We start from the raw sequence: 25,872 nt of genomic DNA, 5'->3' as shown, positions 1-25,872 counted from the left end.
AAGGGTCCATTCAGATCCATGTGTTCAAACCTGAATTCACACTACGACAGGATTGGCAACATTGATTGTTTTCAATAAAGTGTGGCCTGTGTTTAATCCATAATTCTGGTCTCGCACCTTTATTCTGGGGTAGGGAGGGCAAAGTCTTGTGATAGATAAGTTTTTATTTTCTGAGCAAAACTCTGTTAACCTTTAACCTGCAATGTGCCTGCATCTGGTAGGTGCATATGAAAAAATAATGAGTAACCACAGCTGTACTAGATCTGTTACCCTGTTTGTCAACCCAGTTTTGATATTAACTATCTCAATACCCAGTCTCAATAATCAATCAATCAGTCAGTCAGTCAGTCAATCAATCCTAGGTGCATTCTCAGATGTTCTGTAGCTATTGAGGGCCACCTGAATGGACTTCATAGAAACCCATTGGAGAACTGCTATTATCCAGAACCAGCAGCCATTGTAAATGCACAGTTCAAACCTCTTTGCTCAGAAGGAAACAAGGGCTCATGTGGAGAAAATACTCTATGGTTTCTTTGCTTTGGCTCAAGAGCTTGGCATTACAAAGTTTGGCATTATTGTTTTTCTGATACAAGTTCATATACGTAATAGCTTCTGCTTTTAAAATAAAATGTGGTATATGCGGCAAATGCACCTGAGATTTTATGGTGTATGTTCTTCCTGTAATCCAACTCTCCTGCCCCATATCCAAAGTCACTCTTTCTGGATATATATTTTTTTAATAGTGGAATATTGGTCGTCATTTATCATGCAGGGAGAATGGATGTTCATTCATGAACAACTATATTATAACTTTGCAGAACATGTCAGTTTAATATTCTGTGTTAATACTTTCTCCTATCAAATCCATGGGGTCAATAAATGAGAGAGGAAGGGGGAGAAAAATCAAAGATAAAAAGATTGGTTGTCACTACAGAGATGGTGATGGAATTAGCAGCACTACTTCCTTCTTCCCAGTACTGAAGGCCTGTTCAGAATTGCAGACCAGCTGTGTAACCTTTTAAACAGCTTTGGCTGTAAAACACAAGTCTGCATTTGCCATAACAAAAACCCTTCATTCCCAACTGTCGAATAAAAGGATTTGCTAAAAAAAGAAAGGGCATCAGAAGTCTCTGCTTTGTGCTCAGAATTCTTTCTTTCTTCTTCTTTTTTATAGCATCTTCCTTTTAATACACTGAAAAAGGAGTGGGAGTGGGTGGGGAATACTAAAAAAAAGGTGTTTTCCCATGAAATATCACACGCAGAATTGAAACACCTTATCTACAAGGAGGTCCTGGTGGCAACAATCGTTTCAATAGAGAAGAAAATCAATACAGCCCACAGAGATTAAAAACATAGGGAAAGACTTAAGAAAAAAAAGGTGACAATTAATGTTAGTTGTGCATATAATATATGAAAACAAAGCCAAGCAGCATTAGTTTCTACTGCCAGATTTATCAGATAGGCAATGCTTTCATCTCATCTCGAAAATGGAGGTTTTATTAGATTGCGTCCCATCAGGCGGCACCATACAAATAAAAATAAAAATAAAAATGCAGTAACTAGCAAAATGGCTTTCCTGCTCCTTTTATCACAAGTATACATGCTGGAAATATTCAGCTAGCTGTATTTCACCTGGGTGTGCTGCAATGGGGGTTCAGTTTCATTAGCTAAAGGAGAGCCATGTGTGTATACAGGAAGACATTTTAACAGCTAGTGAAACTTTTCTGCTTCATAGATAGTGAGGTAGCGGCTCTCTGTTTGCATGGCTTTTTAAAGCCTTTTTTGTAAGCCCTTTGATGCTACTAAAGCTGGAAACTAACCCATTTCTTCCATATTTGACACTATATTCTACACATGCCTGCATCTAGTTTTATTGTGTTTCATTTTATTGTTTTGAGGTTAATGGAGTTTTCCAGAATAAAAAGGAAAACTGAAATAGTTTTCTCTACATTGCTCTTTTTAAAAAAAAAAAAAAAAAAGAGGGGGAAATCTACATACTTTATCCTGCCAGCCCAGGTTACAAGGTATAAACCACCTTCTGTCCACCTAGTTGTCACTTCAGCACCTACAGCACAGTGTAACGGCGGTGGCAGAAGCACACCGCAAGCCGTTGTTTGAATCGTGTGATATTTGTCTTCCACTATTGAGAAAGGTTTTGCACCTATTAATATGAAATTAATATTAAAAAGCAGTTCTGCCATAATTGGAGTGATGTTATCCCTTGAGTTATAATTGTAATGTAATGTACTTTTTACCTTCATTCTTGGGAAGAGAAAAGGATTGTCAGTTGCTCTTTGCAACAAGTTACTTTCAAGACCTGAGTGTATCCTGTACTTTGTACAGCAAATGTGTTTTAATGTTCATCGGTGACATAATTATACACTCACTTGGGTGCTGTAATAGCCCTATTTTCTGAACAGGTAAAGCCATTTCTATAGAGCTTCCTGAATGTCTAACTTTGTCTGCTGCTATAGGTCCTGCTTTCACTCTGTGAACAAGTTTGTGAAAACATTATTTGCAAGGAGTATTGCTTTCATTTTAAACTTCATCACAGCCCTTACTGAAGATAGTGGGGCTGTAAATAAAATTCACTTTGGCCTAGTCTGATATTTGCTCCTAGTCTGATATTATTTGGCCAGTGTTTGTAGTTTGATTTAAAAATAAGAAAAAATACAGCTGTTTGCAAAACTGCACTAAGACAGAGAAAAGCTGGTATTCATGACTCTTGGGAGGTCCTATTTCAGTATCAGATTTTACAGCAGGCTTTCTGTGCAAAGTTAAGCAGGTTACTCAATCCCCCTCTGCAGTGTTTTACCATCTGCAAAATATGGATTATGTGACATCAGACACGGGTGCTGGTCATGGCCCCTTACACATAAAAATGGTGAACCATTTTCTTGCCATGCAACATGCATATTTGACTCCGAAGGCCAGGACAGTCCATAGCAGAATCTTCTCATTAGGTGCCAGTTCTCTACCAGGTCCAACCATGTATTGTTTTCTCTGTCTGTCAACAGGTCTCTGAGGCAGTGGTCTTTCAAATCTCTTTCTTGATCTTCCTATCTAGAAATGCTGCCAGGAACTGACCTTCTGCATGCAGAGATTGACTTTCTGCCTCTAAATTATGGTCATTTTTTAATCAAACCAATAAACAAACATAACCCAGAGAACTTTGAATTGTTCAAGGAGTGCTTCACTGGGAGAGTGGTTCCCTGAAACTCTCTCCTTTGGATAGTACTTCATGCATAGCTCATGGTGCTATGCACACTGGACTCTCCCACCTCATTTCATCCCACTGTGTGTCTGTCCTGTCCTCCAGCTTTCTTCAGACCTTAGCATGTTGACCGACACAAATGTCAATAAACCCCCCATTTTGAACCTTTCCAGAAGGGTAGTCTTGTTCTTCTGTAACCTGTTGCAGACAAACCAACAAAACAACTCTTAGGGCAGCTTCAGTTGCATCTGAAGAAGTGAGGAGTATCCCACAAAACCTTGAAGTATTCTTTCTTTGCATACAGAAGGATGAGGCTGGTGTGAATTTGGATACACAGGCTAGTGTGCTTAGCTCTGGATGGCCTTATTTGTATGTATCAATCCTCTTGGCACAACACCTCTTCTCTTTGTTTTCTGTGTTACCAAAATATCATGCAGCAAGGATACGTGTGGTCCATCCAAGAAATGAATTGGTATGTAAGTCCTATTTCACACTAGGTAGATTGTCTGACTTTTCCCCTACAACAAGCAGTATCTGCCATTTTTGTACTTGATTGCAAACCTACATCTTTATGAATAGACTGTATGACCTATGATTCTCCTGGCTCTCTATGATTACTTTAATTTCCTAGTCATATTAAGAAAGCATAGCTCACAGAACTTATAACCTTTGAAGTCAGTAAGGCTTCTTATGATTAAGTGATTGTAGGATTTAAGTTGGCAACTATAAATGGTCACGGCTTAAAAAGGCATATCAGTCATTGAAATAGAATTCCACTGAGAGCAACTTGAATGGAGGCATTTCTGTGGCCCAAAGCCCTTCGCCTCTCATTTTTATTTGGGAAAAAAATGGTCAAGATATTTTTCTGTCCAACTTTTTTTTAATGAATTGTATAAATATTCATTCCACTGTCCACAGAGTGAGACCTCAAAGAACAAATGCTTGTTGCTTGCTTGCATGTTCTTGTCAAAGATGACACACACTTGAGGTTTCGTCTCATATTTGCTTCTTTAGAAAACTTAACAACATTTGTCAAATGAAACTTGTTGTGTTTCTCCTTCTCTATCATGAGGCAAAGGAATGTCTAGCTTCAGTCATTAAGGGAACTGAGGAATATTTTTGAATAATGCTAAAAAGGGAAGCAATATTAAAGTGCTTGAAATACTGGCTGACGCTTCTCACCTGCAAATAAGAAGACAAACCAGTAGAATGGCAATTCATAAACACAATGTTATGTTATTCATATATGCTAGACTTTCCAGGCACCATTATTTAAGAAGGATAGTGAGAAACTGGAATTTGTCCAGAGGAGGGGACCCAGAATGGAAAGATGTTTGGAAATCTAACCCTGTGAAGAAAAGATGAGGGAACTTGGCATGTTTAGCCTGGAGATTCATCACCATCGTCTTAGAATCACAGAGCTGGAAGGGATCCTATGGATCATCAAGTCCAGCCCCTGTCAAGAAGGCACATGTAGAAAGCTATGATAGCTATCTTTGCGTATTTGAAAGGCTCTCATGTGGAAAATGAAGCAGACTTATTTTTTGCAGCTCAAGAGGACAGGAACAGAAGTAAGGATTCAAATTACAAGACAGGAGATTTCAACTAAACATTAGGAAAACCTTCCTAAGATTGGGAGCCATTTGGCAATGGAATCGTAGGGTGATGGACTCTCCTTCACTGGACAAAGATTGCACCAGAGAAGTAGGAAGTCTCATTCTTCTTTCCTCCACTCTCATCTGCATTGCTGTTGTATGTATTTACTGTACTCACAAATCTATTCTGTTCTGTTCCCACATTTTTTAAAAAATGAACACATTTAAATACACATTTCAAAATACATTAGTCAAAAACCTATTGGAAATTCCTCGGTGCATAGGGGAATTCATGCAAGCATATTCGGCTGTTTTCTGGCCACCTGCCATGTGCTTGGGCACATAAACAAGTGTGAAGCCAAACACACAGCTGGAGATGTCAGGGCACGTGACAGACTGCTGCCATGATTTTGCGCAGTGTTCACACAATTTGTGGTTTGTGCTGCCCAGTCCCAATAGGAATCTGGCCATTTGCTTTCCAAATATACATTTGTAAATGGGCTTTCACAGAACTACTGTACTCAATTCTAAACATTTTCTATCAAAATCTGCATCGTTAAGCCATATGTGTTGACACTTTTAAAAAAAAAATCTGAGAAGCTGTGTCACAGTATTTGGGGAAATGTTAATTCTAACAAAAAGCTACATTCCGGGCTGCACAGTAATTCACAAAATGTGGGTCAGGTGCATTTGTATTGGGATTCACAAGATTTTAAGCATCTCGGTAGGACAAGGATAACAGAGGCAGAAGGAGTGGTAAGGATATACTTTGTGGAACCACTATTTTTGCTCCACCATACCATGTTTTTACAAAAAAAAAAAAAAAAAATTACACAAATAATGACCCTGTTGGGAGAGGCTTTTCCTATAAACAGTTATCTAGGGGATTGTCCTAAGCAGGTTAAACTATCCAAAACATTATTTCCTGGATTACAGAAGTTTGAAGAGAAGAAAGAGTTGAGTGTAGCTCCCTACATTAGGTTGGAGGATTGCTGGTGCAGCAAACATTTTGTGATCTTATGATGTGAGGCCGTGGGTAGAATTTCTGTTGCTTGTTGTCTAGGTAGCACATCTAGTGAGAAAGATGGGGAGAGATGACTCTCAGCTAGCATACAGAGGACAGCAGATTTCATGACAGTATGCCTGTATTTCTGTGTCCTCAAATCCTTTTCCCTGTCAATTTCTTAGGGGAAGGGGCTGTGTTGTTCAATGTGTTTGGCTTGTGAAGTTTGCCAAACTATAAAACTAAGATTTGCTTTGCTGAGTTCACAACCAACTGAACTTGCAATGCTGTCACATTCATGACCATTTTATTTGGCATGAACCTCCTTGCTTCTCATTGCTCATAGATGCTTACCAAAACATTCTTTGAGAAGAAAGAAACATCAGAATTGTAGTGACATACTTGTCAAGTGTGATTCAATGGTCAACGTTTGTTTGTTTCTTGATTCACATGCTTCTCTTGTTGTAGCCTTGCTGATTCTCCTTTTTGCAGCAAGGTAGTTGTATGAAGAATATAACAATGAATTTTGAACTGTGCAGTATTAAGGTTTAGAAATGGGAATGTTGAAAGCATGACTGGCTTTGAAAATCCTCAACTTGGCCCTTAGCTGTTACAACTGCACCATATGAGTGAATATTAAAGAGCTATTGTGATCCCTGTGAAATATATACATTGAGTTCAGAAAGTCACTGATGGGTATGCGTAATTGGAGAACCACTAGTGATGAGAAAAACTACTGTCTTCAGTCCTTGAATGAGTGTTAGGTAGACTCTCTGCAATGCTCTCCTGCCTTGTTGTAACACTGGTGAACACTGCAAGATGTATAGGGCCAAACCTCCATTTTTTCACCCATGTGCAAGTAACCTGTCCTAGAACTGAGAGGACTTGGGCTGAGAAATTCTGAAATGTATCCAAAACCTTTTTTTTTATTCTAAGTTTTTTGAGATCTTTCTTTTCGCCTTCTTGAGGTCAGGAATGGTAAGATGTAGGCCACAGAATAAGTATAACTTCCCGATCTGGGGGTGGTGGCAGAAAATGGGCCTAGAATGGACCTCCAAACTTGCCCATCCTGTCCTAGACAATGAAAGACTATCTAGTAGAATGTGTTCTCCACATTTCTTTAGAAATAACTGCTGCTTGTCCTCCATAACACCCTAAAAGTTGATAGATTTGTGAGACTGGGGAGGATACGAAATGATGGTCAGTTAGCAGACAGACTTTCTGCTACTGCCATTTGCGCTGGTAGGATGAACAAAACAAGAAAATAAGAAAAAGACTAGGAAATTGCAGTGTTATTTTTGATGCTGAACCCCCAATGTTGCAGAATTTTTCTTTCCAAAAAGTGCAGTGAAATGATTCCCTGTTGACTACCAGGTGGGGCAATAGGTCCACTTAGGACCACCCAACTGGTGGCACCTGACCACAGGTCCTCAAGCTCTGGGCCAGCTGAAGCAGGTCTTATCTTTCTTTTAACCAGGAATGGGAAACAATAAGTCATGCTGGCTGCACATGCCACAAAAGTTCATTCTTCAACACAAATGAGAACAGGCACTCACAAAAGGACACAAATCCACATGTATCGCCTTTGGCTTCTTATTTTCTTTTTGCTTCCTCAGTGTAATTTTTGCCAAGGTGCTCAGGGACATCATGGCCAAACCCAAGGGAGTTTTAGATATACTCAGGACAAGATATTAGAGCTGGCCTCCAATCCTTATCAACTTCCTGATGAGAGAAGACATATTTCTGTTCTTCATGGCTTTACAAGCAATCTGCTATCCATTTACCCAGCATATTCCTTTCCTATACAGGGCTTCACTTTGGTTAAGGGTTGAAAGTTCATTTTCCTCTTCCTTAGGGCTATTATGACAAGGTCAAAAGCTATGCCAAGGTCAAAAGTATGATGCTCAAACAATGACCTCAGAACACTATAAAACTTTATAACATCCCTTGGTAGTTTGGTTTGTGGTGGTCCATAATAGCGGACATTTATCCCTGAAAGGATTCATTCCAGTGGGAACCATATAATGCTTTCCAATCCTATCAAAATGTATATGGCTGTCAAGGTATAAGTAGTTTCATTATTGAAATAATTCCAGGCAACATCATAATTTTATAAGCCTTATTCATCTATTTTATTCAATGCACAAAAAAATCCAAGAATTTCTGAAAACAGCTAACTTCTTGGGAAATTACAGTTATATTCAATTCTACAAAAATTAAACTTACAGCAATAAAAAAGCTGTAACTTTAAGACTTAAATCATATGAAAGACATCCAAAAGTATACCACTATAAAAAAAAAACTTTAGGCACAAATGCTTGAACAGAAATCATTCTTGCAACTTGAGAAAAGCTGCTGGTATGACTGCAAGTCATCAGAAATTCTTGTAACTCTGGAAAGAGGCAAATAGAAGAACATTCAAAAGCAGAACTTAAGTTGTAGGCAGAATTCAAATTGTTTCTATTTTCTCATGTGTTCCAGTGTGCTGTGCTTAGGTCAAGTATTAATGGATGAGTTTCAATTGTTGAGAGCTAAGGATGTGGACAGGGCGCTTGAATCTGTCCGTTCTACCACTACTCCGCTCGACCTTTTCCCATTTTGACTAATTGGAAGATCTGCCAAAGGGGGGTTCGCACCTGGGTCCAGGAGGCCGTGAATGCCTCTTTGAGAGAGGGAGTGGTCCCTACCACCTTGAAAGTGGTGGTAATTCAGCCACTCCTAAAAAAAGCCTAACCTGGACCCAAGGCTGGTGGTTAACTACTGACCAGTGGTGAACCTCCCTTATTTGGGCAAAGTGTTGAACTGTGTTGTGGCTGGACAACTCCAGGTGCTGCTGGATGAAATGGATTTTCTGGATCCATTTCAATCGGGTTTCAGTCCAGGTTTTGGTACGGTCACTGTCTTGGTCGCCCTGTACTATGACGTTTGCTAGGAGAGAGCCAGGGGGAGTGTGAGCCTGTTGATACTCCTGGACCTTTCAGCAGCTTTCGACACCATCAGCCATGGTGTCCTTCTGAATAGGCTGGCTGGGTTGGGAGTTGGGGGCACACTTTACAATGGTTTCACTCCTTCCTGGCTGACTGTGTCCAGAGGGTGGTGCTGGAGGACAGTTGCTCTGCCCCATGGAGTTTATGTCATGGGATTCCTAAGGGCGCAATACTGTCCCCCATGCTGTTTAACATCTACATGAAACTGCTGAGAGAGGTCATCAGGAAGTTTGGGCTGAGGAGTCAGCAATCCAGGTGAGGCGTTTTCTGTGCTGAACTCGTGTCTGGACCTGATAATGGACTGGATGAAGGTTAATAAATTGAAACTCAATCCAGACAAGACGGAAGTGGTGCTAGTAGGTGTTTTGCCCTGAATTGGGTTAAACATTCCCTGCTCTGAGTGCTCACTGGAAGGACAGAACCTGAAACTGAAGCTCCAATACTTTGGCCATCTCATGAGAAGAGAAGACTCCCTGGAAAAGACCCTGATGTTGGGAAAGAGTGAAGACAGGAGCAGAAGGGGACGACAGAGGATGAGATGGTTGGACAGTGTCATCGAAGCGACCAACATGAATTTGACCCAACTCTGGGAGGCAGTGGAAGACAGGAGGACCTGGCGTGCTCTGGTCCATGGGGTCATGAAGAGTCGGACACGACTAAAGACTAAACAACAACAACAGCTGGAACAGGGAGTTCCTGTGATGGAAGGATTGCAATGTCCTCTCTTTTGTCTCTGCCCATCTCCCTTCCTTTCCTTCCTCCAGCTGCAGCTCTTGTTACTGTTGCTGCCTCTCCCACCATCTCTGCTGCTTACCCAAAGGTGCAATTTGTCAGAGTATTGGTCTAAATCCAGCTTGTACTTCTGGCAGTTCTCAGTCCACGTACTGCTGAAGCCTACCTTGTAGGATTTTGAGCCTAACCTTGCTAGCGTGTGGAATGAGTGCAATTGTGCAGTAGTTTGAGCATTCTTTGGCACTGCCCTTCTTGGGCTGTAGACTGATCTTTTCCAATCTTCTGGTTGCTGCTGAGTTTTCCAAACTTGCTGGCATAATGAGTGTAGCACCTTAACAGCGTCATCTTTTAAGATTTTAAATAGTTCCACTGGAATGCCATCACCTCCACTGGCTTTGTTGTTAGCCATGCTTTCTAAGGCCTATTTGACTTCACTCTCCAAGATGTCTAGCTCAAGGTCAGCAACCACACTACCTGGGTTGTCTGGGACATCCAGATGTTTCTGGTATAATTCCTCTGTGTATTCTTGCCACCTCTTCTTGATGTCTTCTGCTTCTCTAAGGTCCCTACCATTTTGTCCTTTATCATGTCCATCTTTGCACAAAATGTTCCTTTAATATCTCCAATTTTCTTGAACAGATTTCTGGTTTTACCCTTTCTATTCTTTTCCTCTATTTCTTTGCACTGTCCATTTAAGAGGGCCCTCTTGTCTCTCCTTGCTATTCTTTGGAACTCTGCATTCAGTTTTCTGTAACTTTCCCACTCTCCCTTGCATTTTGTTTCTCTTCTCTTCTCTGCTATTTGTTACGAGCCTCCATCCATAGTTTTTCAGGCACTCTATCCAGCAAATCAAGTTCCTTAAATCTGTTGGTTACTTCCACTGTGTATTCATAAGGGATTTGGTTTAGATTATACCTGAGTAGCCCCGTGGTTTTTCCTACTTTCTTCAGTTTAAGCTTGAATTTTGCTATAAGAAGCTGATGATCAGACCCACAATCAGCTCCAGGTCTTGTTTTTTTCTGACTGTATCGAGCTTCTCCATCTTTGGCGGCAGAGAATATAATCAATCTGATTTCGGTATTGCCCATCGGGTGATGTCCATGTGTAGAGTCACCTCTTGGGTTGTTGGAAAAGAGTGTTTGTGATGACCAGCTTGTTCTCTTGACACGGATTGCTGCCTTGTCATGGCGAAGGGGGTTGAGTAATTCAGAAAAGCTATGGGCTATGCCGTGCAGCGGCACCCAAGATGGACAGGTCATAGTGGAGAGTTCTGACTAAATGTGATCCACCTGGAGCAGGAACTGGCAAGCCACTCCAGTATCTTTGCCAAGAAAACCCCATGAACAGAAACAAAAGGCTAAAAGATATGACACTGGAAGATGAGCCCCTCAGGTCAGAAGGCATCCAACATGCTACTGAGGAAGAGTAGAGGACAAGTACAAGTAGCTCCAGAGCTAATGAAGTGTTTCGGCCAAAGCCAAAAGGACGCTTAGCTGTGGACGTTCCTGGAAGTGAAAGGAAAGTCCGATGCTGCAAAGAAAAATACAGCATAGGAACCTGGAATGTAAGATCTATGAACCTTGGTAAGCTGAATGTAGTCAAACAGGAGATGGCAAGATTGACATCCTGGGCGTCAGTGAACTAAAGTGGACAGGAATGGGTGAATTCAGTTCAGATGATTATCATATCTACTACTGTGGGCAAGAATCCTGTAGAAGAAATGGAGTAGCCCTCATAGTCAACAAAAGAGTGGGAAAAGCTGTACTGGTATATAATCTCAAAAATGATAGAATTATTTCAATATGAATCCAAGGAAGACCTTTGAACATCACAGTAATCCAAGTTTATACACCAACCACCAAGAGGCTGAAATTCACCAGTTCTATGAAGACTTACGACACCTTCTAGAACTGACACCAAAGAAAAATGTTCTTGTTATTCTAGGGGACTGGAATGCTAAATAGGGAGTCAAGAGATAAAAGGAACAACAAGTACCTTTGGCCTTGAAGTTCACAATGAAGCAGGGCAAAAGTTCCTCCTGTAGGCTGCCCCTTTAAGAATGCTCCTGCTGTTCTCTGGGAGGCAGAAGGAAGCAGCATTTAAGAAAAGAGGCATAGAGATATAGAGTTGCTAGGGGCTAAAAGCAGCTTTTCACTCCTCCAACCCTGCAACTCAGGCTTTCTTATTTGCCTCCCTCAAGATTGGACAGGCTCACATATGCCCCTTTTCCTAAATGCTGCTTCTCTGTCCCTCCCAGGGGACAGCAGGGGCATTCTAAATGGGACAGAAGCAGCTAAGCTTTCTAAAGGTACAAGCAGCTTTGCCAGCAGACCCTCCCTCTCCCTCTCTCTCATCACAGCAGAAGAGGCAAGTGCACAGTGTGAGGCCATGGTGCACAGGCAGAGGACAAAGCCTTAGATGCAATGATTCTAAAAGCCAGTGTACCCCCTCAGCTGAGATACAACACAGCTTAAAAATGGATTAAACATTTTCCCAAGAGGGAGCACACACCGACCAAGACCATGTGACTATCATGACCATGTGACTATAAATTTATTCCATTTGGAACGGAGCTTATTGTGAGGCAAATGTACAATGTAAGGAAGCCCTAAGTGTGGCCCCTTTTCAAAAGCTCTCTACAAGCAATCAGGTCAATGCCCTGTAACAGCAATTTGTCCCATTCCCAGAAGTCCACTGAGTAGAAAGGAAGAAGGGACACTCAGAGAGAAGGAGGTATAATATGTAGGCATCCTTCAGTCTCAAGAGACTATGGTAACATGCTCTGAATAGAGATCTTTGAACAACATCTAGTGTGGCTGAGAAGACCAATTCAAGAGTGACAATCCCTTCTGCACTGAGGACAAATACAATCTGTCCCCTGTCCAGCTCCCTGCTTTTGCTGGTTTCGGGACTGCCTCCTTGCCTCGGCTTGCTGAGCAAGTGTCTCTTCAAATTGGGAAAGGCCATGATGCAACGCCTGCCTCCAGGCTGAACGCTCAGATGTCAAGGTTTCCCTTCTGTTGAGGTCCATTCCTAAGGCCTTCAGATCCCGCTTGCAGATATGCTCGTATCTCAGCTGTGGTCTCCCTCTGGGGAGTATTTCCCTGCACTAATTCTCCATAGAGGAGATCTTTTGGAATCCGACCATCAGCCATTCTCACGACATGCCCGAGCCAACGTAGACGTCACAGTTTCAGTAATGTATACATGCTAACAATTCCAGCTTATTCCAGGGCTACACTATTTGGAACTTTGTCCTGCCAGGTGATACCAAAAATCCATCAGAGACAACGCATATGGAACATGTTCAACTTCCTGTCCTGCCGTGCACAAAGGGTCCAGGACTCACTGCAATACAGGAGGTATAACAGAGCGGGAGAAAAAGAAACATGATTTCAGAGAAAGAAAGCATGTGAAAAGAGGATGGAAGAGAGAGACAGAAGGTCTTCCCCAGCATCCATGAAGCTCCACCTGTTTTCAGCCCCATTCTCCACCACATATGGCCTCTGACCAGAGGTAATGTCCCCATCCATTCTTTGGAGTGCTTTTATGCATGATTTCAAACAACCAAATATTCAACATACTTTTTATATTTTCTGAAGCTATTGCCTTACAATTCAATTTACTTTAGCCTTATATGAGCTTATCACCATGCTTCAAGCAAATCAAGCCCCTCTTCATCAGTTCACGAGGAAAACTTCTTTCCTTGAAAAGGGGCATGATTCAGTTCTTCATTTTGACCATGGTGGAGTTGACTTTCAGCTCCTCTCTTCAAGAGCTCTTTCCTTCATTTTTCTTCATACTCTCTTTTTTTTAAACAAAGCCCCAAACAACCTAGGAGTCACAGCTTTTAAAGAGAGACAGAAGTTGAATACAAACAGTATGAAAACACTGAGTTCTAGTGTATTTATAAAACTGTAAACCTTGATAATTAATTAAGGAATGTTTACATTCACCAAAGGAGCTGGCAATTTGAAAGCGTGCTTTTGAAATGAAGGACAAAAGGCTTACTAACAGATACAAATGACTCTTCATGAAGATAATTCAAAAGTCAAAATGTCTCATTCATTAGACTACACACTCACTGCACATGTTTCCTCCCAGGCTACACAGTACCTTCACTCTTGCCTTCATTTGAATTAAATAACATTCCATTTCACAGGTTGAATAGCAGGATTTGTTTATATGCCTCTCTTGTAAAAAAGATGCTGGAATGAGGGTTGCATGCCTTTTAAACACTTTTAAAAGCAGAGGTGTTGTTTATTTAATTAACAGGACAAAATGAAACAATTTTAATCTTTGGGCAGGGCCTCTCCCCCCCCCCCCATACTCTCTTCAGAAGTGGTGGTTAGTGAAACTAATCTGAGTTCTCAGATATATCAATCAAATGAAACTTAAGCTATGAAACAAGTTTTTTTTTTAAACTACTGGTCACAAATAGACCAATAGATAAGCAGATGGGTTTACCTAGCCATTCACTGGGCACTTCCTCTTTAAGTCTCCTCCCCTTTTTTCAAGGAAGTAGTTTGTTCTGTAATCTCCTACTACATGATGGGACAACCACTGGACGTAACACACATAGGGCTCTATCTGGATTGCTCCTAAAGCAAGGAATCATTATTTCCTAAATTTTACTAAATGTATGAATTACTAAATTTATTGCTCCAGCTATAGTCAATGACTTAATTGTCACAGAGAAATTGTCACATGCCTTACTGCAACTGAAGGAATATGTTGCAACAGTGAGCAAGCTATTTAGCAGAAAACCTGAAGCTGGACAGTGCTGTTGTAGGGGGAGGATTTCGATGACATGTCATTTATTTCCTGCAGCCTACATTTGAGCTTATGGATGGGTTGAACATGTTTATGAGTAATCTGGTGAGAAAGGCTAGATTACTCATAAACCTGTTTGAACATGCTTATGAGTTCAAATGTAGGTTGCAGAAAAAATGTGAAATGTCATAGAAATCCTACCCCTAGTGAAGACTGTACTTCACGCCATGCTTAAGAGAGTACAACTTTGTACAGCACACAACAATTTGCACACTTCAAGAAAATCATGCCGAAGGGAGAAACAATAGATCACTAAGGGAGATGGTGAGGTGCACATTGCTAAACTCTTAAGTTGCCAAGCTAATATTGGGGACAGGTTGCAATGGCCACTACATATTTGCAGAACAGCCTGCCAAGCAAAGTGACCAATAAAAATTCGCAGTGACAAGAACATAGAAGAAAGCTGAACGTGAAACACACCAGAGTGTTTGGATGTTAAGGCCGACGTCTGTGCACAAAAGAAGTCCAAATTATAAAGTCATAGAAGCCATCATACTGTAGTCAGCTTGGTGACAGCATAAAAAGACTGCAGAATCCTGAACTCCAAAACAGATGCAATAAGCAGTGTTCTCCACTTTTATGAAACTGACAGAACAGATGCATACGATGCTGGCATAGGCTGCCTACCAGAAGGAGCTGCCAACCAAGAGGAGCTGTTGGTGTATGAGCTCTTCCATAGAAATGAAGTGTATATATTTCCATTTATATCAGCTAAGGATGTAGAGGCCCACACACAAGCAGAAGAGGATGGATGCACAGCAAACAGAGGGAGTTTGGGAGTTGGAAGTTTCCAAAGAAACAGAGTCCAGAACCAGAACTGAGATTCTCACCCTAATCCAACAAAGGAATAGGGGCCACAGACTTGTCTTACTTCACAAGAACAGCACCACCCCAAGAACCTTCAGCAGTGGAAGAAAAAAAAATGTGAAAGAATGCTTGTGGCAGAAACAAATAAGTGGAGAAAGCTACACAAGAAGAAATAGAGGATCTACAGAAAAATAACTTTGCAAACTCCCAGAGCCACTAGACGGCTCTGCCAGATTCTCCTCCACAAAATTTATAAATTTGTAATGCAGAGCAAACTCAGCCCAAAACTTACAAATCATTCAGCCGTTATTTTCCAGCCTTCTTTTAAAATATAACACTCAACATCCAAGTAAGAAAGTGTGGAATTTTCACTAAGGCAGTTTGTAAAAACATAAAATTCATACAGAAGGACTGTAGTATCCATGGGGGAATGGTTCCAAGTCCTCCCCCCAATAGATACTGAAAACCACAGATATGGCAAACCCTATATATAGCATAGTCTCTGGTTCCCTCTAGTGGCCAGTTCTGGTAATACACCTTGGGAACATTTCATGGGGGTACTATTTAATGGTTGCTGTGGGTTTTTCGGGCTCTTTGGCCATGTTCTGAAGGTTGTTCATCCTAACGTTTTGCCAGTCTCTGTGGCCGGCATCTTCAGAGGACAGCACTCTGGTGAAAGCCTTTGCGAGTACTATTTAATATTTTCAGGCAGAAGATAAATGAAACCATGGGTACAGATCTTATGGAATCCTGTAGTATTCCATAAACATTCAGTGTCTTCAGTATACAGAACTGGACCCACCCTACTGATTTATCTATCTGACCCCAATTTTCACCTGAAATTTTTATTTATTCCTCTCAGTCACATTATTATTACATTAACCTGCACTTTCTGATGCATACTCCTGGATCCAGATTTCCACCCACAACTTCAAATCCAGAGGTTTCCTAACTGCTTCTGCTCATCTGCTTTTCCTAGATAATAAGGTGACAGAACATTTTTTTTCTTTATCCTTTTGGAAAATGCATAATAGATTCCTTGTCAGAAAACCACAAATTTAAAGTACTTTGTACTTTGCCTCTGGTCTAACACTGGTTTCCACATAAAATTAAAAGCTTTCTAATCATCTAGCACACAAATCGCATAATCTGTCCAAGTGGAGCTGTGTGGAAAGACAGGCTGTTTGTGAAACTGCATTCAGCATCGTCTTATCTCTCGGTTAAAACAGACATCTGCTTGACATACTGTAAACAAAAACATTAAGGGCACTTGGCCGGTTTGTCATGGTGACTTATGATCATGATCTGCATTCTAACCAATCAAGGCAAATCTCATCCAGAAACAAACTTGTGTCATTGATACAGTGAAACACACACACACACACACACACACACACCACCACCACCACACCATACCACACCACACCACACCACACCACACCACACCACACCACAGCTTGGTAAAGTTACTTTTTGGGATTGTAACTCACACAGCTTTCATGGTCTATTGCTATCTGACTGGGAGCTTATGGTTGTAGCTTACAAAAAGCAGCTTTTACAAGCTCTGAGAGAGAGAGAGAGAGAGAGAGAGAGAGAGAGATTGAAATCAACTAGTTGAAGCCCCCTTGTATGCAATCTTGTTCAACTCTCTGCTTGATGAAGGAATGCGAAGCTGGAGCATTTGCAAGATATAGCTATTCCACCTTGGCTTAAGCTCTCCCGCAGGTGAGCGTTTCCACACTTGGTAACACCATACAACTCATTATGGGTCACATTAGAACAAACATCTGAAACTTGGTGGGTATCCATAGTCAGCTCTATTTTTCCCCAGATTGTCTGCATTCACATGTGAATTGTGCTCCATTAAATATTAAATATTTACCGTAATCTACAAACACACTCTGCTCTTCATTGCAATACACATAAATGCACACATGTTGTTCTAATATGCACAATTTTCCGATGAAGGCTTGATATGATAGACCAAGGGAAAGGGCTTGATATGGTAAAGGAGAGAAGGAAAGGAAATGACCTACCATTTCTGAGCTATTTTCTAGATATCCAGCTGAGACTCAGTCAGAAAAAATAAGGGGAAAGAGAGAGAGAGAGAGAGAGACAGATAGCGCGCGCGCGCACACACACACACACACACACACACACACACACACACACACAGAGAGAGAGAGAGAGAGAGAGAGAGAGATGCTGTTGAAACAGCACCAAAATCCTATGCTATCTGGAGTGCTAATGAGCCCAAAACTTAACAACAAACCTTAGCATAATAAGCATATTTGCATAATCCAGTTTTCTCCCTTGCAATTACAGATAGCAAAGTCTTGCGTCCATAAGAGGATAGAGATTTATTTTCTGCCTCAAAAAAAAAAAAAATTAAAAAAGGGAAGAAGAAATAACTGGGAAATGGCACTTCAGGAAGGAAAGGCCTAGGGACTAGAAAATTAAAAATGACGAACAGCAACTGCCAATTTAGTGATAGAAGTCTCACCAAGGGTAAATAAATGAAGCTTACCAGAGGTTAATATAGAAACAGAATGTGTAGAATATAAGTTTCCAGGAACTGTATATTAAAAATGACCAAACTTTCTGACCATACTAGACAGACAGACAGGAAGACATAGATGAGATTCTACAAATACGGATTCTTCCATGTCTTTCATATTTACATATGGTGAGAAATGCTCACCCCTTGTTATTTAAATGCAATAACCAGACAACCACGAATACAAGCAGCTCTCCTTTATTAAAAAGCACTTTTGCAAAAGCGGGTGTCTTAATTGGTTAGGCACACCTATCAATACAGGTGGCATATTTATCCCCTACTCCCAGCCGCATGGACCCTCCCTTGTTTCCCCATTGGTCTGGGTAATCCAAGGTGTACATCCTGTCCAGTGCACCTAAACTAATGACAGGAAGTCTCCCACTCTTTACCTAGACTCCAGACCCTTATTTACTTCTCTCCTTATTTATGTTCCCTTTCCTTAACCTCCCTGCGGTCATTCTAACTGGCCCATTAAGTTCCTTACTTCTTACCTAGGCCCACTTGCTCAATCTTTTTGTCAGTACAATAGGGTACCTCCCTTATTTGTACTTTCCTCTTATAATTTCTCATGACTTCTCTAAATTCCTTGTGTTACTTAAATAATTAACAAAGAGTATGTACTGATTATTTTACTATGACCATTTTACTCAACCATCCTGTCCTTGCACGGACTTGATTCCTCTATTTCTCTCAATAGGTGCACCAATGCTAATTTTATTCGCAGATTGCTCAACTCATGATAGATGTTAACCTAGCAGTTTCAGTGTATAAGACCATTTGGAAAGAGGGATGGAGGGGGAGGCGACCTAAAAGTGGCTTCTGAGCCCTCTGAGATCAAGAAGAATAAAAAAAGGCTATTGTATTCAAAGCTAGCTGATAAAGGACCCATTAACCAACAGTACTGGGATACCCAGTGTGAGGACAGAGTGATGGATGACGACTCCGGAGACAGCGTTTGAAACTCCTCCTGGCTGTGGGAATTCACCAAGGCCTGGAACAAGTAAAACCACTCAGTACAGATCCCAGCTGTGTTGAAAAGCCATTGTCCACAAGCACTAAAGAGTGGTAAAAGAGATACAACTCAATTTTTAGGCCTGAAGTCTCTCTTCCCAATCTCAACCCTTTATTCCTCCCTTCTATTGGTGTTACTGGCCAAATTGGTTCCTCACAGCAAAGCTCCACAACTCATCAAATCGGAACTGATTGACAGTGACCTGAATAAGGCTTGTAAAATAAATGAGATATTTAGGGAGTGGTTTTACCTCTTCCATGCTTCAGTGAGTTCCCACACCAAGCAGAGCTTCAAAGCCTGTCTCCTCAGCCCTAATATATCACTCGCTCTGTGGCACAGTGGTTAAACAGCAGTACTGCATCCAAGCCTATGCTCACAACCTGAGTTCAGTCTCAACAGGTTCAGGTAGCTGGCTCAAGGCTGGCTTGGTCTTCCATTCTTCTGAGACTGGTAAAATGAGTACCCGGCTCACTAGGGGGGCAATTTTTTGTTTGCATAATTATGTTGTAAACTGCCCAGATAGCGCTGCTAGCGCTGTGGGGCAGTGTATAAGTCGAAACAACAGCAAAATCTGTTCTGAATTAACATTTTTAATTAATACTGACCCACCCAACTTAAATCTGCTCACTTCCCATTTTGAAAATGCTTCCAATTTCCTTGAAAGTTCATCTTTCTCCCTGAGAACTATGTTGTTGCAGAAGGGTTCTATCTCAGGTGTAGAGCATACGTTTTGCATTTAAGCAGTTCCAGGTTTGATCCTGGCATGAAGAAAGACTGAGAAAGACTTCTGCCTCAGTTCCTGGAAAGACATGAACCCTTAGTTTAACCAAAACTGAGCCGGTCACATCCATTTTCTAACCTGGTATACAGCAGATTTCTATGTTCCACATCTTTTCCACATAGTTTAGATCAAGTTTCTTTTTTTTTTTTTAAAGCAAGACATGGATAAAATCAAAATTCCATTGTTGACTCAGCTGCTAAAACTGAAAACAGACTATACACATTAATATTTTCCACTACTCTTTGTAAACTGCTAGGCTCGTTATTATTTTCCATCAGTTTCTAGGTGGAGTCAAAACATCAAAATAGTTTCTGGGTCTAATAAAACCATTAAAATGGTTATTTGGATATATTTGCTTAATTCTACTCCTGTTTTCTCCAAGCCAAGCAAAAGGATGACTCATCTTCAAGTTGTGATATTATATTGTACAAAGTTAAAAGATAGTCAACATTCTTGATATTTGTAGTAATGTGTGCATATTTGCTGACTTGCTGAACAATTATTTGCTATACTCATTTGCTTTCTATACTCATTTGCTAGACTGGAGTCTGAAGCCATAATTTTTAATATGCAGAACTGGGCAACAGGTGCAACCTTTTTAAGGTGGTTACTTGTAATACTTTTGCACAGCATACCTGCAGCTGTATAAGTTTACTTGTGTAATCTAAACATAGTAAATAACTGAATGGCTGAAATCTTTTTGTGTAGCTCCATGTGTGCAATGGGAATGACATCAGCACTGGCGGCAAGTTGCTCCTAATTAAACACTTTGTTTTGCAATTTTGGGGTGCATGTAAGTCATACGAAATGCAACAAAGCCATATGCCCCCCAAAATCACTGGGGAAAGCGTTCAATCAGCAGCAGTTTAATACTAATGGCATAATTCCTGTTGTGGACATGGAACTGTGCAGCAGGATTTCAGTCAATGCAAAAACAACATCATTGTACAGTATAATTTTGTCCCACAAAATGCAACATTTAGGGTTGTTTTAAATATCCATGCCTCTAGTTCTTGTTACATCTGCATTATTATGCCGGGAAGGTTGGCGACATGAAACAGATGATGAAACTAGGTACACACTACACAGAATAAAGTGACAGAATTCCAAGGTCTTACCATTTTAAATTGTAGATAGAAAGAAGAACCATGTCTTTTGAGCCATTCTCATGAAAATTAGTACAGTGAAGACAAAAGTTAACATTTTAAACTCCTGTCAGTTCAATATGATACCATATCATATTGGCAGTGGGCTTTTCACACTCATATTTAAAAACAGATACTCTATCCTTGCTGTCTTATTTGGTACCACCTCTAATCAGCTCAGTTTTCTGTAGTGTATGCATTGGCTTTTAATGTTTTGCAAAATGGTGTGGACTGGGAGTAATTGACTTCAAAACAATACCAAAGTTGATCCATACCATATTTTTCTGTGTATAAGATGTCCCCGATGTATAAGTCACCCCCACCTTTCTAATCCAAAATTAAGAAATCTAAGTGGGGCTTAGCAAGTGTAGGGGGGAAAGGATCAAAGTGCTGCAGGATCGCTTTGATCCCTGCTTTCCCCATCACTTGTTTTTGTTCTCTCCATTGCTTACTTCTGTGTAGAAGATGAACCTCAATTTTTAGTCTAAAGATTTTAGACAAAAGTATAGACTTATACGTGAAAAATATGGTATGTTGGTTGTCTGACACAGAGAGAAGTTCAGGAGTAGCTCAGTAGGTATCATCAAGATGGAAGTAATACATGGCAGAGGCCAAGAGGCTCAATAAAATCTTTTAAGGCTGGATTTGTCTTGACTAGTATTACAAACAGCTCTTATGAATGGAAGGGTTACTAATCTGACAAACTGGTACCCTAAGCAAAATGATCCCCTTCCTTCTAATCCATATTTGAACATTCATCCTTCATAGGTCTGGACATTATTGTTTGTTCACCCCAGCAGTTTTCATGCTAGAAATCTGACAAACTAAATCCATTGCTAATTTGTATGCACATCTTAATCCTGCCAATCAGTTGTCACCCTGACAGTTTACAGTGCAGATACATAGATAAATAAATATACATGTAAACTTTGAGTCTCTTCAACCAGTTTGACCAGGAAACCTACAAATGTCCATATGGCCAGCTCAAGGGAACTAAAAGGGAAGGAACCAAGGTTCTTTGATTAATTTGAACTATACAATGAAGCCTTTATACTCGATGTGCTTTTTTATTCTTATTTGAGGAACTGCAAGATTTGTTCTACAAACATCTCATGTACACTTATGTGTATATGTCACCCCACCGCACACGCACATATGCCTTGCCTTGATTCTATTGTATGGTTCCTCATTGCAATTCATATGCCTGTCATTTTTGGGTGTCACTAGTTCCTGCCATGCTGATTAAAAGCAAACAGAAAGAGAGAGAGAGAGAAGGAAAAAAAATAGCTGTATAAATAAAAAATTACAGCGTGTCACATTTGAAAAAAGATTCCTTGTTTATAACACCAGTTTTTATTTTACATTTTAAGTAAATGCTTGTTTTCTGGTTATCACTAGCAGGGGAGGGGGCAGGGAGAAAAAAGAGAAGAGAAACAACTAATGACTTGTTTTTAGTGATTAAGTGGTTAATGATTTAATGAAGTTAAAAAAAATCTCATTTGTTGCATCCCTTGGATTTAGAAAAAACCTCAAAGAGCTGATTTTCTGTGTACCTCAGTCCAATATTGCTACCTGCTGGGATATGAACACAATCTCTAAATAAATTGAAAGTGGCCGTGGGCAAATGGAAGAGCTTCCCTTTGATCTTGCTAGAGAGAATGAAGTCAAATGTTCAATCAATCAATCAAATTCATAACTTCTAGCTACAATCGGCCTGACAACAGCCTATTATTTATTTTTAAAATCATATATTTCATTATTGCAAAACACACAGGCTCTCATGGGGGGAAAAGGACTAAATTATTGATAAGCCTTATATGCGACTGAGTTTGTTGTTTCTGACATGTCTTGTCACTAACTATTGTCAGGAAGAATTTACTAAGATGTTGAGTCGGAAAAGTTGGCAGTGAATGTGTGTTGTGCCAGATTTAAACTGGATAGAGTAAACTTTAATGGCCTCTTTCTTACAGAATTCCTAGTTGGTAAAGACAGCTGAAGGCAGAATAGCTTTGTAGTGTGGAGGGAAAATACTGTTAAAAAGAGAGAGAGAGAAAGAGAGAGAGAGAGGACAACAGTCCCCTCCCCCATCTTTGTTTTAATTGCTGGGAAAAAAAGATTAGTTTGTGCTTTAAAACTTGTACACTAGAAGAGGCAGCAAACTATTAATTGATTTCCATCTTTCTGGCAAAAGTCATTCTCAATTTGTTGAAGAATTACAGAAACCGAAAAAGTGAAGACAATTAACCAGCACATATATCTCAAGGGTCTCTCTTTCCTGGAATATCTGTCAAAAGCAGCAGAACAACTGTAAAGGTGGGGGGAGAGAAACCACTTTATAAAACAACAATGTTAGGAGAGTTACCTTGGGCACATTTGCTGAGGAAGACAGGGTGCCCCAAAATGGATTAAAATGGCTGCCTGCAATTCTGATTAAATATGATATTGCTAACCTGGGGTGACCTCTATCTGTATGTGTTACTGATTTAGTGAAGAAGAATTTGTTTGTAGTTTTATAGTGCATTCAGGGGAGTAAGTTCTAGATATCTATCAATCCTGTTTTTTAACCACACACTGTCATGCTTTGGGGAAAATGGCGAAAAGATTTCGGCCTCTCTCAAAAATTATGTAGATCTGAGGGATGATGCTTCTGAATTAGCAGTTCCTGGGAAACCAGAAGTTGGGGAGCACTATTGACCTATCTTGCTTCTGGGATTTCTTACCTAAAGATCTGGGTGGCCACTATGAGAAACAGAATGTTCAACTAGATAGAAGAACTAGGATGCTGCATTTTAGAAAGGGCATTCTTGTGTTATTGAGTCATCATGATTTTCAGTGAATATTTCCTCAGATTTCAGAACAAGGGCAGAATTTTCTTGTGCCCCCATGTGCAAACAGCAATAGTGTGCTGAGCCTCCAAATCACACAGTGTTTGTTGGATGCTGGATTTGTTGGCTCTACCCTGGATCCATTCTGGACCAGATTCAGGCCTTTCTTAAAATAGATTCACTTCATATTGCCGATGTGCCAACTCTGCTGCCTCTTGTTCTTCGCTTATATGAAAGCATATGCAATGGCCGAAGTTGGCAATGGGTGTTGGAGAAAGCAACAATTATGCCAGACAATGATGCTATAAACATAGGGAAGTTGTGTAGGCATTCGTAGGGAGATTCTTACTATCTCTAGAACTTGGTGGGGCAGCGACATTCAGTGATGTGAATTAGTGACTTGAAATGATTTTCAGTGTAGTTTTGGGCAAGGGTTACCCGGACCTTCCCATGAATTGTTGCTAACATCAGAAACAAGTAAAAACAAAGAAGCAAAAGAACACAACGTAGCTTCCATGTTTATTTTACAGACTGATTGAGAGGTAGCCTCATTTAAGCAGAACAGGGAAAGAACAAACGAACAAATGAACGAACAATATAAGAGTCCTATTCAGGTATTACAACCATAGTAATGATTAATATGCTCAAAGGAGAGTGCCTAGCCATCTCCCCTTCATTGTCATTTTGCCCCAGCAAGCTGCTGTTAGTCTTTTTCAAAAGCAAAAGCATGGGAAAATCTGAGTTCTTGCTGGAATGTCGATCCTACATCCCAGCAGGAACCTTCTCCTTTTCAGACTTTGTCATTTCCCTCATTAGCTAAGCAACAGCAGCTACAGTGGACCCAGATGCTCCTCCCTGAGTTTGTTGGTAAACCTAGACCTTTACTCCACATATATAAGGCTATTTTCTTTCCATTTCCTAGTGAAAGGATTCTGGAATCTCGGAGAATGGAGAAATTGATTTTTGGGTAACATTCACAGACTTCCCCAGTCATCATGAACCATGCTTGTGCTGGCTGAGGCATTCTAGGAGTTGCAGTGCCCCTCACCCCCCAAATGTTTTCATTACTGAAATGTCAGAGGCAAGAGGACACCCCAGGAAAGAATTCTGAAGAAATGAATGCAATAATTCTGCAATAAATAAATATCAGCCATTATATAAGGTCCTTCTGTTGTTATTGTGTGCTATAATCGTTAGTTACAAAGTAACCTGTTTTCACCTATGAGATAATTACAGAGAATGTCAGTGATACTCAGTGTTGTCTGTATAGAAACTGAATTTAATTGATAGCTCCTATAATACGGAGCATATCATTAATATGGGGGGGGGGGAGGGAGAGAGAGAGAAACAGGTCTCCAGAGCTGATGGAGCATTTAATGGTCTACTTTTGTGTGACCATCTTGTGAATGTACCACTTAATGGATTGCTCGTGAGTGATCATCTTGTAAAAAGGTGATCCCCAGTTTCATGGAGGGTCCGAATGCTTATCTTTGTAATGTTAGAAATCCCAGGAAGGAGCCATTTCTCTCCACAGCAATGCTACACACGTAGAGTCACTGAGACATGTTGAGATCTAAGTGTCTTATGTCTGTCATATGAGCGATAGATCCCACCTGAGACCAGCTGGAAGGTTTGGTGGGTTCTGGTATGTGTGTGAAAGAAACCCAGAGCAGACATCTAAAGCTGCTTTGGCTGAGGTCCTGAGACCACAGGAGCTGCCTGGAGAAATTGCTTATTGAGACTAGGCTTGAACTGAATAAACACATTAATCTAAAATTTTACAGTTACCCTGTGATTAGCCACTAGGAAAGCTCTTTAAGAGCTACGTGCAGTCATGGTATTCAGAGTATCAATATGCAAACACTAGATCATATTTTCATTGCTTTGTAATATGCAGACTTATTTCACTATACACGCTTCACATTTATGGTAGGACAAATTTATGGCATTTACACCAATCACGGTGCCAACTCGGCATATATTATTAAGACTTGGGGGAACAAACTGGGTGCATTGACGTCTCAGCTGAATCCTTGTACATTTTCAGTGAAGCTGCAACACTGGAAAGGAAGGATTAGAGGGAGGGGTTAGAGCCTGGTAATCAGTAGGCACTACAGATATGGAATGTTTGTGTCATTTTGGGTTATTTCAAGGGTGCCACATTTGCTTTAATCGTTTGTGTGTGTGTGCACAATCCTTTGTTTCATTTAGTGTTTTCCCATTTGTGTTTTTTGACACTACTCCAAAAAAGCCCTAAAGAACCCACAAAAACTATTCCAAAAAAAGCAGAGGCAAAGCAGATCCATTTCCTGCCCCCCCCCCCACACACAAAGGAGGAAACAAAACATATTCACCCAAATGCTCACCAAAATATGCATCTT

The 25,872-nt window shown here is 40.5% G+C and overlaps 1 long non-coding RNA gene across 1 annotated transcript in view; it reads right to left on the bottom strand.

Annotated features, from left to right (window-relative positions):
- Positions 1–865: 865 nt before the first annotated feature.
- LOC144587912 (uncharacterized) overlaps positions 866–25,872 on the bottom strand; it is a 67,613-nt gene continuing 42,606 nt past the window's right edge. Inside the window, exon 2 of the long non-coding RNA XR_013543160.1 lies at positions 866–25,551. This is a non-coding gene — a long non-coding RNA (uncharacterized LOC144587912). The remainder of the gene's footprint in view (positions 25,552–25,872) is intronic.

The sequence above is a fragment of the Pogona vitticeps genome, chromosome 3 (genome assembly GCF_051106095.1).
Source record: "Pogona vitticeps strain Pit_001003342236 chromosome 3, PviZW2.1, whole genome shotgun sequence".
In the NCBI taxonomy this organism is placed as follows: Eukaryota; Metazoa; Chordata; class Lepidosauria; order Squamata; family Agamidae; genus Pogona; species Pogona vitticeps.
The sequence above is the reverse complement of the archived record's forward strand: the minus strand, read 5'-3'. Positions and strand labels throughout refer to the sequence as shown.